This window comes from Gavialis gangeticus, unplaced genomic scaffold (assembly GCF_001723915.1).
Source record: "Gavialis gangeticus isolate Ggan-Ray unplaced genomic scaffold, GavGan_comp1, whole genome shotgun sequence".
In the NCBI taxonomy this organism is placed as follows: domain Eukaryota; kingdom Metazoa; phylum Chordata; order Crocodylia; family Gavialidae; genus Gavialis; species Gavialis gangeticus.
In genome coordinates, this window is record NW_017729034.1 from 92614963 (window position 1) to 92632617 (window position 17655).

At 48.9% G+C, this 17655-nt stretch overlaps 1 protein-coding gene across 5 annotated transcripts in view; it reads right to left on the reverse strand.

Annotated features, from left to right (window-relative positions):
• ARFGEF3 (ARFGEF family member 3) overlaps positions 1-17655 on the reverse strand; it is a 207180-nt gene that overhangs the window by 159410 nt on the left and 30115 nt on the right. The gene's annotated exons all lie outside the window — the stretch shown is intronic.

The window sequence follows — 17655 nt, forward strand, 5'->3', positions numbered from 1 at the left end:
CCCAATCTGGCTGGCCGATTGCAAGTGCCCAAGAGAATCAGAGAGCAAAGTGGTTTCCCCCATTTAAAAAAAAAAAAAAATCTGAATTTCTCTGAAGTTCTCATTCAAAAGAGCACTTTTCCAGAAAAAGATCAGGTTACAAACCCACTTTCTGAAGCATCTGTTCCTTAAAACAGCTTAGTTTTGCCCACCTCGGGCTCGGGCTCGGGCTCGGGCTCAGGCTGGAGCTGGAGCTGGAGCTGTTCCCCCTGTGCTGCTTCGGGCCAGGGCGGGGGCCATCCCCCACACCCCCTACTGCTTTGGGCTGGGGAAGAGGCTGGGGCCTGGGCCGTTCCCCACCTTCTTCCACTGCTTTGGGTCAGGACAAGGCCCGCTCCCCATCTCCCCACCCTCTCCCCCACACCAATTCAGGCCAGGGTCAGGGCCGTTCTCCCCCTCCCCCCCCTGCTGCTTCAGGTCAGGGCTGGGGCCAGGGTCATTCCCCCCACCCCTTTGGGCCAGGGCCAGGGCCCATAACTGCGGCAGTGTTTGTGGTGGCAGCAGGGAGCATTGGTGCAGGCGCTCTGGTGGCCACATGGGGCTGTCTGGAGCAGGCACAGGCAGCCCCACATGGCTGCTGCAGAAAGTGCTGGGCAGTGCTGAAGGGGAGGGGACACTTTTCACCCGTGCTGAGCACACTTTGGCTGTCAGTACTGCTGTTGCTGCACCTGTTCATCCCCACAGGTCTCTGGGGGGAGCCCCACTCACTACTACCCACACGCACTCATCCAGCTCCCCCCACACGCTCCCAGCCACCCTCCCCCTCGACAAACCCCATACCCACCCACACCCACACATACCCCCCTGCCTCTTCCCCTCCACCCCCACAATATACTGGAGTAAGACTTCATTTTGAGCTATTATACAAACCATCTCTATATGCACGACGCAAATGCACACAAAACAGGCAAAAAAATCTTTAAAAAAGAAAATTAAAATATGTTATTGTGGATGTTAGATTTTTAGTGTATAATTTGTTTTTTTCCTAGTTCCAAGATGGCAAACCCCCTTCCCAAAAGGAGTACTTCTGGGGCAAGGGCAAAGATGTCTGGTGGCAAAGTCAGGGGCTAAGGGGGTAGGACTACCCTCGTGGCCCTCAACGGCTCACCAAAAATTGTGAAGCGGCCCTCCAGCCGAAATAATTGTCCACCCCTGGTTTAAGGTATCTCCAGATTGGGACAATGATTAGTCCACCAAAAATCATTAGTCACTTTTCAACTTTAGGTCCTCATCTTTAGTGCCAGATTAAAGATTTAGCCACATCCACAGCCACCAGTAGAGCAGTATTCAGCAAGCCAGTAAAGGGATGAACTATTGTACTTGGAAAACTAGACTGAAAATTTACAACTTCCAAAAAAAAAATAATAATAAAAAATCACTCCCCAGTTTATGCAAGTTAGCAGACAGACCATCCACCACACCCCGTCTGGGTGTTGCCAGACTTCACCACAGTCAAGAGACTAGGCAAAGGGCAAGAGTCTGGCTAACACAGAAGTCTTAAACTTTATTTTCAATGACTGCAATGTGAACTTTGTAAATGTTACAAAAGGCAATTTCAGCCAAGTTTTAAAAAATATTAACGTACACAGATAAAGTAACAACTTCCCTTACACAAGGAAGATATTATGATAAATAGTTTGCTGGAAGGACTTAGGTTAAGGTTTTATTACTAATAGGCTAATAGTAAACAATCAAAAATATATATATAACCATGTTGTAGCATTGGTTACAGTGATATTAATGAATTATGCAGCCTTGTGTGGCTATGTATTGCTATATTGCAACTATTTTCTTAAGCAAACTGATATAAACTTGAGAGAGAAATATAAATAAGTAGCAGGTTTGTTAAGAGTGACCATGAATTAAGAAAAAGAAAATGATAAGGGGGACATTCAAGACCAGAGAGGAAAGGGATAAGAAATCTTCTGGGCATGAATTTTAGTCAAATGACACCTTCCAGATCCATGAGACAAATCATCTATATAAATTAAATCTCTTGTTCTGGAGACCAGATCTGTCAGCCTATGCCAGAGGTGGGCAATTATTTTGGGTGGAGGGCCGCTTAACGAGTTTTGGTGAGCTGTCAGGGGCCACATGGGTATTCCTGTCCTGTGACAGTTCCCCACCTCTTGTTGCCATCTTGGTACCAGAAGTCCCATCCTCTAACCCCTGATGTTTGCCACCAAAAGTTCTTCCCCTTGCCCCCCTGGAAATACTCCTTTTGGGAGGGGGGGTTGCCATCTTGGAACCCAAAATAAAACGAATTGTACACAAAGTCAAACACCTACTATAACATAGTTTAATTTAATCACAAAATATATTTTTGTCATGATTTGTGTTTGCATAGTCTATAAAGAGGTGATTGCATAATAACTCAAAAATAAAACCTTAGTTCTGTATATTGTGGGGAAGGGTGGTTGCATGTGGTATGTGGGGTGTATGTGTGGTGGGGGGGTATGTGTGGTGTTTGTGTATGGTGGATATGTATGGTGGGGTGAGTAGGGGATTGGGGGGCTGTGGGGACCCCTCCACACTAGCCCCATGTTGCAGCAGCAAGCAGGGAAATCAGGACACAGGTGCCCAGTGGACCACAGCTCCAGCCAGTGCTGCACACCACAGCAAGAGGCGCAGCCTTCACATAGCTGCTTGTATCGCTGGCACTCTCTGCCACTCGCGTGCAGCCCCTGCACTCACACAGCAGGGAGGGAAGCTCCAGGTGCCTTCCCTGCCAGGCCTGCGCAGCACCAGCAAGAAGTCTCAGGTGCTGGAGCTAGCTACTTTCCCCGCAGGGGCTGCGCTGCAAGGGAGGGAAGGCCCAGGCAGGGAAGGCGGTTGGCTCCAGAGCCTGAAGTTTCTCTCTGGTGCTGCGCAGCCCTGGCAGGGAAGGCACAAGCCTAAGTCCCACGCTCTCGGCTCCTTTCCCCAACTCCCAACCCCCGCTACTTCCCTACCTGCTGCCCAGAGCCAGCAGGAGACCGGGGAAGTGAGCCGGTCTCAGGAGCTGCAGCAGTCCCGCATGGAAGCTGTACACTGGCCGACCAGACCCTTCAACCCACAAGGGTGGGATTAAGGCAATAAGGTATGTTTTGGTGGCTGTATGTATAAGTGGGTGCCTCGCTCCCACCCTCGTGGGCAGAAGGGCTGGGTAGGGCAGTCCTGTGGGGTGGATGAAAGTGCTTGGCGGGCCATATTTTGCCCACCCCAGCCTACACACATCAGTGATATAATGATGAAGGGCTGTTCAGTAAACGCTTTGCTCAAGATTCAACGTTGCCTAGATACCAGTTACAGTGCACCTAATAATGTTTGCTACTTTGTTAAAGTGCCACAAAGGTCTCTAGGGGACTGTGAAAAGTTGGCTAAAGGGGCTCTGGTCTAGTCCTCGGGAATGGGGGTAGTGAGGAGGGTTGGTATCTCACCAATGTCAAAAATTTCAATTACAGTCTACAGAAGAAACTAGATAGAAACAATGGTCTGAAAGCTTTTGAAGCTGGAACAGGCTATGGCAGAATACCACCCCTGTCTCTCTCCAAAACTCTGCTATCTGACAATTTGGTTACCATGGTCACTCCTGTGCCCCCTTTCTCAAGTGACCAAGTTGTAAGCTGAGCTGGATACATTCCTGAGGGAGTGGGGAAAGCCTGCTCCCTCTGCCTACGTGACTGGCATCACATACCTGGGGGCAGGGCAGCCCATCACATACCTGTTGTTCTAAGCAATTCCAACCTGACTGGGAGGGGGCTAGAGACCCTGCCAGTCTACCCCACAACCAGTGATGCATTTCAAATTGGTTGGCTGCCAGCCAACAGGTGCTGGCCTCCACTGGAGCAGGTAAATGAGTTCATAAGGTCTATATAAAGTTACGGACTGCCTAGGAGGAGGGGCAGTAGCCATAATGAAAATCAGAAAGAGAGATGGACCAGCTGAAACTTGCTCTCTCTCTTGAAGCTCAGGATCAATGAACTGCCTTCCTCCAAAGCAGGGGCGGGCAATTATTTTGGGTGGAGGGCCGCTTATCCAGTTTTGGCAGGCTGTCAAGGGCTGCATGGGTTGCCCTGCCCCTTGACAGGTGCCCTGCCCCCTGGTCATCATCTTGGGACAAATGTCCCAGGGCCAGCCCCAGTGGGGCCCAAAGCAGGGCACAGGCTGGCAAGGGTCTGTGGAGCCGGGCTGGGCTGCACCAGCAAGGAGAGCAGGGAGGTGGCCCAGCTCCATAGAGCCCCTGCCAGCTGGGACCCCTCACTCCTGCCACCCTGCTCTGAGCCTGGCGGCACTGGCCCCAGGACACGGGTGCAGGCCCATGTTCCCACTGGCTCCCGCGCCCATTCACACCCAGTAACCCCCAGCCCTGCGGTACAGGCAGGGGGCAGCACACAGCCCCGACCCCTTCCTCACCAGCAGGGAAGAAGCTAGTGCTGAGCGCAGGAAAAAGCAGCCCCTCGCCCACCCTGTGGCTAGTGCTCCCTGCTGCAGGCGCTCACAACCCACATGGGGCTGTCTGGAGCAGGCACAGGCAGCCCCACGCGGCCTGCAAGCAGCTATAGCGTGGGGCACTGGCCAGGGGACAAGCAAGGGGCTGCTTTTCCCCACACTCAGCACCAGCTTGTATCTGACCCCACTGCCAACCTGGGCTCTGCACCAGCTCTGGGCTCACCTGTTAGCAGCAGCAGCGGCAGCCCCCCCGCTTGCACTGCCAGGCAGTGTTGGCTGCTGCTGCCTGCCCGGAGCTCACGCGCTGGGCAGCCCAGAGGCAACAGTGGCAAACACTGTCCGGCATGGCAAGCAGGGGAGCCACAGCTGTTGTCACCATGCACAGCTCCAACAGGCGAGCCCAGAACCAGCGCAGGGCCAGGTTACAAAGTGGTACTCAGCTTGGTGGGGGGGGGCGGAGTGGCCCCTTGCCCAGTGCCCCACACCGCAGCCACTTGCAGACCATATGAGGCTGCCTGTGCCTGCTCTGGACAGCCCCGCATGTGAGCGGCTGCAGCATGGGGCGCCGGGCATGGGGCACCGGGCATGGGCCGGGCGAGGGGCTGCTTTCCTCCATGCTGGGAAGGAACCCAGCGAAAAGCAGCCCCTCCCCATTGCCAGTGCTCCCTGCTGCAGCCACTCACAGCCCATGGGGCTGTTTGGAGCAGGCGCAGGCAGCCCCATGTGGGCTGCAAGCAGCTGCAGTGTAGGGTGCTGGCCACAGGGTGGGCAAGGGACCACTTTCCCCCAGCCTGCACTCAGCTTTTCCCTGGGCCACTTTTCCCCAGGCTCCTTCTCTACCTGGGGTCCTCCCCTGCCCTTCCCAACCACCCCCTTCCCCCTTACCTGAGGTTCCAGCGCTGCTGGGGCAGCCACCTGCTTCCAAGCCAGAAGCCCCTGCTGGGGCTTTGGCTGGGGTGGTGGGGCTGGGCAAGCCCTGCTGTTGTGGGAGCCTGCTGGGCTTCCCCTGGGTCTTACTGCCTTTGGTTCCTGTCATTTTTGACAGGAACCAAGGGCAGATAAATATTAATTTTCTAAATTTTTTAGGGGACCCATGGGCCAGACAGAATGGCCTCGTGGGCCGGATGCAGCCCACGGGCCATATTTTGCCCACCCCTGCTCCAGAGAGAATCTCCACCTGCCTCTGGATGATACTCCTGAGTAAGCTACCTGAGATTCAACTAGATCTATAGCTTGCAGTAACTCAGATGTGAGATCAAAGGCTACCAAGCCACCCTGTTTGCTCTGTGGGATTTCTCTGATAATGCTCTACCCTGTACCCTATTCCAAACCTACTTCTTGTAGCCAATAAAAAGTTTTCCTTTGTTCCTAGCATGGAAGACTTATTAAGAGAGGGGCTAGATTATGCCTTGGGGTCCCCTTAGACACAGCTGCTGCTGTGAAACTGTGTGGACCTGCAGGCAGCACATGAATGTGCATGTGCACTAGAGACTTAGTAGTGCCTGTTGTCTCCACTTGCCTCAGCATGAGCTATACAACACCTGCTAAAAATCTTATTTAAGTGACCTCAACCACAAGGACAACTGAGCATCAAATGCAGAAATAGGGATCCAAAAGATCTATCAGGCTGTACACAATCGCCTGGTTGAAATCTACATATCCACTGGGAGCATGAGTTGCGTGCAAATACTGGGACAGATATGACATTTTGGAAGTTGAGAGGGATGTGCAGTGATGCTAGCTCTATTTAATACACAAGTTTTTAAAAAGTGGTCCATTATTTGCCAGCACATGGGAGAGAGGGAGGTAACATCTTGAGTCCATTTTTTAGTATCACAGCAAGCCACATACTGGCAAGCCACATATTGGCCACATCGTCTGGTTAGCCCACTTTTGGTATCTGCATAAGATGGCAAAGTCCTTGGTGTTAGCAGGGAAGGTACATGGGAAGCATAACTTTAAAGGCAGCTACTTTGGGTGCTGAAGGATTCTGTTTATTTAGACTGTAAGCATTTCGTGCACTTTATATGGTGCCTAGCTCTACTTAACGTGCTACAGCAATACGAACAACTCATATTAATACCAGGGACACAGCAAACATCAGGCTGATTTATTCTTTTATTAAAATGAACTGCGAAGTGAGAAAGGGAACTGGAACAGAGCCAGCCGATGTTCATCACAAAGGAAACTGAAGCCCATTTGGCTCACGTGTAGCTACTGGGCACTTCAGCACAATACCCACCATCTGCAGTTACATATTGCAATTGATGCGGAACACACGCTATTCTTCATGCATCATCCAAAGCAGAGTGCAAAATTAAGAAACAGGAGGATGCAATCAAGAAGTGTCAATTAATGGAACTTTCCCTCCCTACTTTAAAAGAGTGCAACTGAAAAGCTAATTAATGCTGCAGCAGCCACTGTTCTCATTACCTTCACTTAGACAAGATTGCTATTGTGTCATTCTCTGTTCTCATTACAGTCTCTGCATGTTCCTCCAGGCTACAGTTAAGGCAACTACAGCTGTCTAACCTTTGCTTGATTAGCCAAATATTCTGATTTCACTTCCAATCTCCAGTTTAAACTGAAGGCCGAATAGTAACTGCGCAAAGACTGAACAAAAAGGAAAAGAGCCAGTCCTTGGTGGGAGGTGACAGTGAAGAGGGTCAATAGGCACAGTGGGTGGGTCACTATTAAATTCCATCACTTTTTCAGATTGAACTCACTGGTTCACACCAGGTATAACTCAGGGCAGAATTTGGCATTAAGAGTTAATTTCTTTTATTAGAAAAAGCAGGAGTCGCATGCAGATTTGTTCCCCCACTTTGAACAGTTTGGCCCAAGAATGAAATACCAATTGCTTCAAGTTAGGCACAGGATCCCCACTGGCATAACTGTGCACGGCAGTTTGTAGAGGAGGTACTTAGGATTTGGATGTTTATACCTGTAATAATGATATAATACCTAGCTCTGGACTAGCTACTAAGGTTGAATCTTCTGCTTGGAAGGGAATCTTCTGCTTCCCTTCTATTTCTCCTTGTCTTCCCTATATCCTCCAGCCCCACATCCATGGCCCCCATGAGGCTTCAAGCTTCCTTCCACACCTCATAGCCCCTCATCCAAGCCCTTTGAGGATCGCTCACTGTATCTAGTGCTGTTTTGTTCAAATGAGCAGAACATGATGTGCATGGAAAAAGCTTAAAATAACTGAAAAGCAACCAACTACATCAGGTTTAAACAGGGCAACATTTCTCAGCCACAAATACTATCACTTGCCCTGGCATAAAGAGGAATATTAAAAAAGAAGTGAACACCTGTGGCAACAGGCTTGCACGATGGGAAAGGGCAACACAGGACACAGATAGGAGAAAGCTGGAAGTGACCAGATGGAAGCTACATGAAAGGGAGAGACCGAGGTGGGCAGTAGTGAGGGAACAAGAAAACTTCAAAGAAGGTCAGGCGGAGCAAGGAAGTAATTTTAATCCTAAGGATGTTGCAAGGCTGCCTTAGAGGAAGGGAAAACAGCATAAAGATGTGTTTGACCATGAATGACGACTTGTTTGTTATATGAAGTCCCAAAGACTCCTGCTACTGGAACACGATTATTAATTTGTGTATGTGCAGATATACAAGTTTGCAGTGTTACTCTCAAACCAGACCTACCAGCCACCCAATTTTGAGAGTCACTCAAAATTAGAAGGAAAGAAATATAGAAAGAGTGAATGCCCTGAATCAACACGGCTTCCCAGCATTCTGTCACTTCACTGCTAAAAGAGAGAAGTTAATGAGCGCTCCCTTGGTGTGCTGTTGCTGTGGGAGACAGAAAGTCACTGGTGTGTAGGATTTGGCGCGAGTCACTGCAGAATAATGTTATGAAAGAGCGATGTTGCAGCAGGGAACAGAGCAGTACTTGCAGAAGCAGTGGAACAGGACAGCTTTCCTGGCCATCACATTCCCATTTCAAACTGGGGAAAAGCGATTAAACACCAAGCAAATTAGTGTGCTTTGCTGCCAGTCCATTGCGTAAAATAAAAACAACACAGATAATACATACTGGCTCTTGACAATTTTAGTTGAAAAAGCAAACAACTGCTTGCTCTCCTAGAGAACCTCCAGAGGCAACACACCTTGTTCATCTGGACTGCCTAATTCCCAAGATGTTCCTCAGGTTGCAATAAATCCATCCCTCTCCCATTTAGGTCAATGGAAGTTCTGCCTTTGATATCAGTGGCTCATGACCACGAACAACTTACCAAGGCCGTGCAGCAATCTCGTGATAGAAATCAGGGATATAAGCTAAGAGCTCTGTGTCCCAGTCCCTGGTTGCAAGCTTGAGCACAAGTTGCCCCTCTTCGTGGTTCTTCATGCCAACCCCTGACGGATTCTAGAGCAGAGGCAACCAAAGTCCAGCCCACAGGTCAGATGGAGCCTGTGGTGGACTTCATTTCCCAGCAGCCCCGTCCATATCACTGCAGCTGGTTTCCATGGAGACCCCAGGAGCAGCAGGGTCATGACAGTGCAGGACCAGGGTTTCCATGGAGACAGGGCAGGGGCATGCAGGCAGCAGAGCACGGCTCTACCCCAGCTCCAGACCATGCTGCCACTACCGAAATATCCTGGCCCCGGCCCGGAGCAGCCCACCCAGCTGTGTGCCCTGCCAGCACTGCTGGGACCAATCTCCATGGAAACTCAGGTCCCATGCTGTTACAGCCCCACTGCTCCTGGGGTCTCCATGGAAACTATCTGCAGAGATGCAGGCAGTGGCTGCTGGGAAATGAAGTCTGGCCACTGGCCGAATCTACCATCTTGTCCACCCCTTTTCTAGAGCCTACCAAGTTAAAAACAAACAGCAACAGTGGATGAGTTATTAGAATATAAAAAACATTTATACGGAGCACTTGGGGTGAGAACACCCTTTCCAACAGTCTGTTTGGAGTAGCTCCTCAGACCACCTCTCCCCTCCAGGTCTGTCACAAGGGAAGGAACTCAATAAACAGGACAGCCAAAGCAGAGACCACTGAAAGGTCAGAGGAAGATAGACGATTATTATAAATAAGAGATCATAAAAACCCCGCTACCTTGTCCTAGTGGGAAAAGCCTTTAATGAGAAGAGAATAATGGCTCATTAATTCATCCTCCACATGAAAATTGTTATGAAGATAGGCAGAAGGCACAAACTGGGTTTCTTCTTGTTAGCATCTGTGTGCACAATCTCATGGCTGGTCTTGGATGCTACTGTAGCATACAGAAAGGTGCCCTCAGATGCAAACAATGTGTCACTGTAATAAAAATTCTTTACTCTCATACAAATACTGATAATAGACTTCATTTTCACAGGATGGAGAAGAGAGACATTAAAAATAGAATATCTTCCTTTATTATCTCTCCCTGCAAATTACGTAGGACTAGTGAAATTGGGAAGCTCTAGGCCATATCTGAATGTAATTTTTATTTCCCAGAACAACACAGAGCCTAGCCAAGGAAACAGCCCAATAAAAAAAAAAAAAAGTGATTAAATGTTATTGCCATTCTCTGATAAGCTGTACATTAGGGGAACAATCTTAAGGTGAACCAGGCATTTTTAAGAAAACAGATTTCTGCCACTGGTGAGCAAAAATTTGTACCTTTAAGAGGGCATAAAACAACTGGTTTAAATTACATTGGCAGAGAATTTGGCTTAACAAGGGACGCTAAATACAAAGGTCAGCTCTCAAGAATCTGGCTATACTCAAAGTGAATATACTTAAAAGAAAGAAAAAAGCCCAGTCCAACAAGGATTCATAGTAGGTAGGGTCAGAAGGGACCTGAGCAGATCATCAAGTCCGACCCCCTGCCATGGGCAGGAAAGAGTGCTGGGGTCATAACTACCCCAGCAAGGTGGTTGTCTAGCCTCCTTTACAAGACCCCCAGGGTAGGAGCGAGCACCACTTCCCTTGGGAGTTTGTTCCAGATCCTAGCCGCCCTGACTGTGAAGTAGTGCTTCCTGATATCTAGCCTGAATCTACTCTCAGTCAACTTATGGCGGTTATTCCTCATTAGTCCTGGTAGTGCTCAGGGGAACAGGGACTCTCCCATAGCCAGCTGGTCCCCCTTGGCCACTTTAGTAGACATCCACCAGATCCTCTCTCAGCCTTCTCTTGTAGAGGCTGAACAGGTTCAGGTCCCGTAGCCTCTCCTCATAGGGCCTGCCTTGCTGCCCCCTAATCGTATGAGTGGCCCTCCTCTGGACCCTCTCTATGTGTCTACATCCCTCTTGAAGTGCGGCGCCCAAAACTGGATGCAGTACTCCAGCTGCGGCCTGACCAGTGTCGCATAGAGGGAGAGGATCACCTCCTTGGACCTGCTTATGATGCATCTATGGATGCATGACAAGGCACGGTTAGCCTTCCTGACTGCGTCCCCACACTGGCGGCCCATGTTCATCTTGGACTCAATAATGACTCCAAGATCCTTTTCTGCCTCTGTGCCGACTATAGGGAGTTCCCCAGCCTGTAGGTATGTTGCTGGTTCTTCCTCCCTAGGTTCAGTACTTTGCAGCTTTTGGTAGACTGCAATAGAGAAGGAAGAACTAACAGAGGACAAAGTTACAGGCTAGGAAAATAAATGTTTACATCACCTTCCTGGATGGATGTGAGCAGAGCAAGGCTGCATGCATCAAAAACAGCACAAAAAGATGCAAAAATAGGGCCTGTACAAGACATTTAGCTGCATGAATAGATAGGAATGGGGACATCTTAGAGATGTGATAAATAAATAGTTTACCAGAGTAAGAGATAGCCTCATGTCAGAACCCCAAGAAAAGTCCAAATCAAAGATGTAGTTATTGGAGCAACATGCTGATCAGAAGTCTAGAAAACAAGATGACTTATGAGGACAGACTGAAAGATTTGAGTTTGTTTACTCTAGAAAAGGAGGACACATTTTATCCCATGAAAGTTGAGATAATTTTGAAGACCTAAGATTATAGATATATTTTCAAAATTACCTACAGGCCTTTTTAGCTACAGTAATTTAGGTAACGCTAAACCTTCTAGGTCAGCAGTGCTCAACCTTTTGGCATGGCAGGTTGGATGACTGGCATGGGGCCCCCATCCACAGGTCAGGTAGGATACCATACACCAGGATGGGGACCTGGTGCCACCTCTGCTTGGCCCACTTCAGGATGAGGCCCCGTGCCTCCCCCCCTCACTGCATCATGTGCTACCAGATCAGGCCCCACAATGCCACCCTGGGGGGTCCATTCCCCTTCCCTCAGCTCTGCACTGCCCACATTGCCTTCCACAGCTCCTTGCCACCTCCCTCTGCTTCACACTGCCCACATTGCTTTGCTGCTGCTCCCCAGCGCTGTCGTATGACCCGCCCTGGCACCCCAGTCACCCCAGCCCATGCTCACTGCATGAGAGGCTTGATCTGTTCCACCCCACACCCCCACAGACTTACCAGCACACCACTGCTCTATACGTACCAAAGAAAAAAATACTGAGATTTGAGCGTTCTATCCCAAGATCATGAATTTAATTTGACTTGGCAATCGTGAGCCTCACAATTTTTTTGCGAGAGTTAGCATTACTGAGATTTTGGCTTCGGTATTAAACAACAACTCCCACAAAGCCACATTTCTCTGCCACAGTCAGCTGTCTAAATGGCTGTGGTTCTGCCATTAACAACAATTTCTTGGGTGATGACCAGCAGCACCTTCACAGACTCTCTTACTTTATTTTGCCTTGCTTCCCATCCACAGTCCCCACACCACCCTCATTTCCCTCTGAGGTTTCTTTTCCCTGCATTCCATCTTTCTGGCAACCTCCTCTCTTCCTACATTGCAGGATCATTCTCACTTTCATCCTTTTATATTAGGGATTGTCATCATCCCCATGGGATTTCATTTCCCTTGGTCCTCCCATGATGCCCATGAGTCCCTTAGTCCTCCCGACTGTTTCTCTCTAAGGGTCTCTTGGAGAATTTTCCTTGCTCTCTAGCCCTCTCTCTTCCTTAGCCTGTAGCTTCATACACAGGGTGACAATATTATTTTTGAAGGATATCTGGGATGAGGGCAATAAGCACGCACGCACACACCCTCAACCACATGGCAGGGCAGGGCAGGACAGGACAGCATGGAGGCCTGCAGCCAGACTTTATCCCCCATGCACAGAGGCTCAACCTGGCTGGGAGCAGCACCTGTGTCCCAGGGCACCACCAGCCTGCACTGCGCAGCTATATGGCGCCTCCCCACCGCCATTGGCAGCTGCCCAGAGTTGTCATACATAGCCCATTTTGGCATAGGCAGAGCACAAGGCTACTGGCAGAAAGCAGCTATCCCAGCTTGCCCTGCACAGATACCCGAGACCCAGCACTGGCCCCCTTTCCTGGTCTGCCCTGCCCTGGCTGATCCCTGCCCAAGGCACGAGGGGCAGTACTTAGCCCAGCCTGCCCCCCTGCACCAAGCCTCCACGTGCTGTGTAGGAGGAGCTGGGCTGGGTATGTGCAGGCAGGGTGGTGCCACCAATCTGGGACTTCTGCTCCAATTTTGGCCAGCCTGCCAGGGCTGCCTAGGAAATCTGGGCCTGTCCTGGCCAAACTAGGACATATGGACACCCTAGTCATACATCTCCTCTTCCCCCTCAATCCTTTTGTTTTAATAGCTATGCACATACACAGGTAGCTTTACTACCACTGCTATGCTGATGCCTCTGAAACAGAGCACAGCAATTGTTTACAAAAAGGAAACAGAAGTCAGGAAAGGAAGTTTATCACCTCAGGCCTTCCACAGCTATCCAAGCTGAACCTCTGCCCTCTACCATAAGCCTACTTAAAATCTGAAAATAAAGCAGACATACAGACATACATCCAATATGTCATGCATCTTCCATCAGAATCTGAATTGCTATCACAATATCAGAAGTATAACTGTGCTTGCAAGAAAGGCAGGCATGAATAAGCTACATAACCTATCATTACAAGACCAAAGCCACAGAGACCAAAGAATTCATGTTGACTATCATAATTAAATAACTCAAACTGCCACCCATCTGGAGATAGCTTCTAAGGTTATTAAGCTTTTTTACTATCCCCTTCAATAACACTGCCATTTCAATACAGGCTCAAAGTTCCCAGAAAGTAGTTCGACACTGCTCTCAAGATAAAAGAACATAAGCACAAGATGTACTTTTACTCAAGAGGCAAAGAATACAAAGGAAAAAAAGAGGAAGAGCAAACACACACGTGCACTCCACAGCATTGAAACTGACAAGACCAAAGAGAAATACCCAGGATGTTTTTAGCCTCCAGAGGCTGAGCATGAACCTTGTTTTAATATCTATTTTTTTTCCTACAACCTCCATCCCAACAGCTTTATTCTTCATACTACAGGTATCCTGTGCGAGTCTAGCTAACTACCATATATTCTACAAGAATCTGATGAGGCATACAAGTTCCAGTGTTCATTATAGATCAAATCAATTTTCTTTACACAGTTATTTTCAATTTTATTTTAAGCCATTAAGCACCTATAGCATTTCTTCAAAATTTCAGAGACTGAGGAGGAATACAAATATGGGACAAGGGTTACAGAATTCTTCCTTAGCTTCCTTCTGACATGAACAAAAGCAGGGGTGGGCAATCCGTGGCATATCGGAGTCAGGGTCAGCATGAACTCATCCATACACTGCGGTAACCCCACACTCCTGATACTGAAAAGGCCAAGAACCCTTGGCCTATAGCAATGGAAAGTTCAGCTTCTCATCTGAATTACTCTCGTGGCAAGTTTCTTTTCTCCATATTGTAGACATCTAGATTGTAAATTGAACTGGTTAAGAATTTTCCAATTAATCCCCTCCACACCCTCCCCCCCTGAAAAGTGTAACAATTAAAATAAAATTTTCAGAAATAGTTTTTCAAGTCCAGGATGGGCATAGAAATGTCAAGGAAAGACAAGGTGATCAGCCCCTCCCCACCAAAAAACTGCCACGAATGTCAAGATAGCCTATAGCTCAGTTGTTGAGGCACTCACATAGGATAGGATCAAGCCTCTTTCTGCCTGACAGTCTTTCATATCCCAGGTGAGCACCTTAATCACAAGACTTAAGGTTATTTGATTTTATTTTGTTGGGGGGGGGGGGAGGAGAGGGAGAACAAACTCCTGAAAAGGTCTCGGGTTACTCCTAATTTGGAAATATATATTTCTTTTAATCTCTAAAAATTTCACAGGACAGGAAAAGTAGCACAGATCATCACATTTACTCCCACAGAATTAGTAATCATCCCAACTATACAAAGAGGACTATGCACTGAGAGAAGGAGGCAGGAGAGCATATGTAGCCATGCACTCAGAGATCACATCTGCTCTGAGAATAGTTGTGATGTCCACCTCAAAAACTTAAAAACCAATTCTACCCAGCAACGACACTCCAGAAGAGAAACAGACCACATCTTTAAATGACCTACCAAAATATCCTGCAAAACCTGCTACAATACAGAAAAAAAAGCCACCTACCAACTTCACACCCTTGACAGTCACATCCCATCCCATGATGAAGCCTATTATTATTAGAAAGATCAAAATTACATTCCTATTCCCAAAAGGAGAGATTGAGAGATATATTACCAATCTACTCCCAACCACTTCTTCCCCTTCAAACAACTTCCTCACCTTGCCCAATTCATTATCAGAAGGATTTCCACTGATCGAAACCAAGTAGAACAAGACCCTGCCTGAAAAACTGCACACCACCACCATCACTGCAACAAGAAAATACACCACACAATGAAACCATCAGGATCCATGGATCCAGTGACAGAATGTGAAAGACCTCATCCAGTGAACCAATACATGGAAGCTATGGGTGAAACCAAGCCACCAGAATGAAGTCTCACAGAACAAGGATAGAAGACAAAAACCCAAACACCAATGGGAGAATACTTTTCAAAGAATGACCATTTCATCTGTGACCTTACAGTTCTTTGTACTCAAGAGAACCCTATAAAATACCTTCAAAAGACAGGCCTATGAACAAAAATTAATAAATCCAATGAAAGCTCATTAAAAACTATCAGCCACCATAGGCAATGGTTTTATAGCTTATTACAATTTACTGACTTACTCCACTAACCTCTCTGTACTCCACAGATAATGACCTACTTGCCTCTGAATGATCTTATTCTTTTACATAATTAGTTTAAACTGGGTAAATTGCCCTTTACTTATTTTGTAGCTACTTCTGACAGCTAATTTTTGCTCCACAGGTTTGTGACTTTTTTCCCTTTGTTTAAATGACTATTGAGAATTTATGTAATAAGAGTTAAAAGTCATTTTTCTACCTGGTATTTTATTTAGGTCAGGAGTGTCAAACATGTGGCCCACGGGCTGAATCTGGCCTGTGGAGATGGGTCATCCAGTCCAGAAAGCTTCTTGTGGGCTGAATCACCCATCGCCATGAACCAGGTTAGGCATCAGGGACTCATCACCATAGCTGTTTCAGCATGACTAGAAGTGAGGGACTTAATGCAGCTCACCTTCCCTCCCTCCCTTATCTGCTACCTAAAATCAGGGGCTGGGAAAAGGAGGGGGAGGATAGTCAGACATGTATCATATGCGTGTGCACATGTACATATGCACATGGCTGCCAGGCAGCCTTGGAGAGCAGCTCCCTGCACACAGGTCTGGGTGGGGAGGGATTTAGGCCCCCATAGTGAGGGAGGGAGTTGGGCAGGGCTGAGGCTGGGGCTGCTATCCAGCTGGAGCAGTGCCCGGGGCTTGAGGCCTGGGGCTTGTTGCAAAGGGGATGACAGGGCTGGCTCCTCACTGCAGTGCGTACTCCCAGAGGGGAAGTGGGGGTACATGCCTCCCAGATTTGTGCATGGGATGGGTGCAGGCTGCCTGCTGCAGACTCAGGCTCCCTGCCCTGCTGCCCTCCCCCTGGGCCTCTGTGGCCCAGTTGGTAAGACCCACCATGACAAGGCAGACCAGGGAAAAGAAGCTCAGTGTCACCGCTGCGAGTCCTGTGCTGCCATAGCAAGGTGCCTCCTGCCTGCCCTGCAGCAGTGGGAGCCATGGCACAGAGCTGTGCCCTTGCTGCTGCTGGACGGGCAGGGGGAGCCTTGCCCTGGCAGTGCATGACTCATGGTGGCAGCACCAAGCTTGGAACCACCCCACTCTGCCCTGCCACACTGGGTCTCGCCCGCTGGGCCACAGAGGCCCTGTGAGGAGGACAGCAGGGTGGGGAGCCCTGAACCCACAATGGGCAGCCTGCCCCCCCCAACGGACTCTATTCCAGCCATGCCACCCATGGGGGTTGGACGGAGCCCAGATACACACTCTGCACTGCTGCAGCAGCTGCTGCCTCCCACGGGTAGCAGTCGAGCCTTGGGTGCTGCTGCGGGGGTGCAAGGGGCTGCAGACCTGGGTCCCTGGCCCTGTAGCCCTGGCAGCTGGGAGCCCCCTCCAGCAGGGATGGGGGGGGATGGGGGGCAATGAGGGGCACTGGCAGGATCAGGGTGGGGAGTGAGGGGCGCCAGTAAAAGCTACTGATGAAACAAACCTTGCTTCCTGCATAACAAAAACATTTTCAAACCTAAGGCATGTATTACGAGTAAGAACACATATACTGGACTCACAACAAATGTAAATCATGCATCTTCTCCACTAGGTTTCTTCTTTTAGCTATATGTGAACATAGGGTTCTTTTAGCTCAGTGGGGGCCAACCTTGTTGGCAAGCATGCATGCCACAAATGAGTCCAAGTCTTCCCCAAGTGCCACTCCAACTCCCTTCCCCTGCCTGACCTGCTGCTCTGTGCTGTCTGACCTACCCCCATCTGACATGCACTACACTTAGGCTGCGTACAGACGTTCTTGGAGGTTAGATCACATTAAAAATGGCCACCCAATCCAACTTAGGTCACCCATGTAAGGACCTTACTCTAGTTAGGTGGATCTATGTGCAAACTGTACAGAAGTTTAGGACAGTTAGATCACTAAAAATGGTTGACCTGAACTAAGTTAAGAGTATCCCTCAGGTAGTCTAACCTAGCTGGGCTCTGATGAGACCAACCTTAAATGAACTTCTGTACAGTTCCCAACGTGACCCCAAGGCTGGGAAAGCCTAGTCACTAGCCCTAGCCCTGGGGCTGTGCTTTTCCTACCCCTTCCCTGGCAGCAAATTATTTTTATCCCCCCAGCCCCTTCCCCC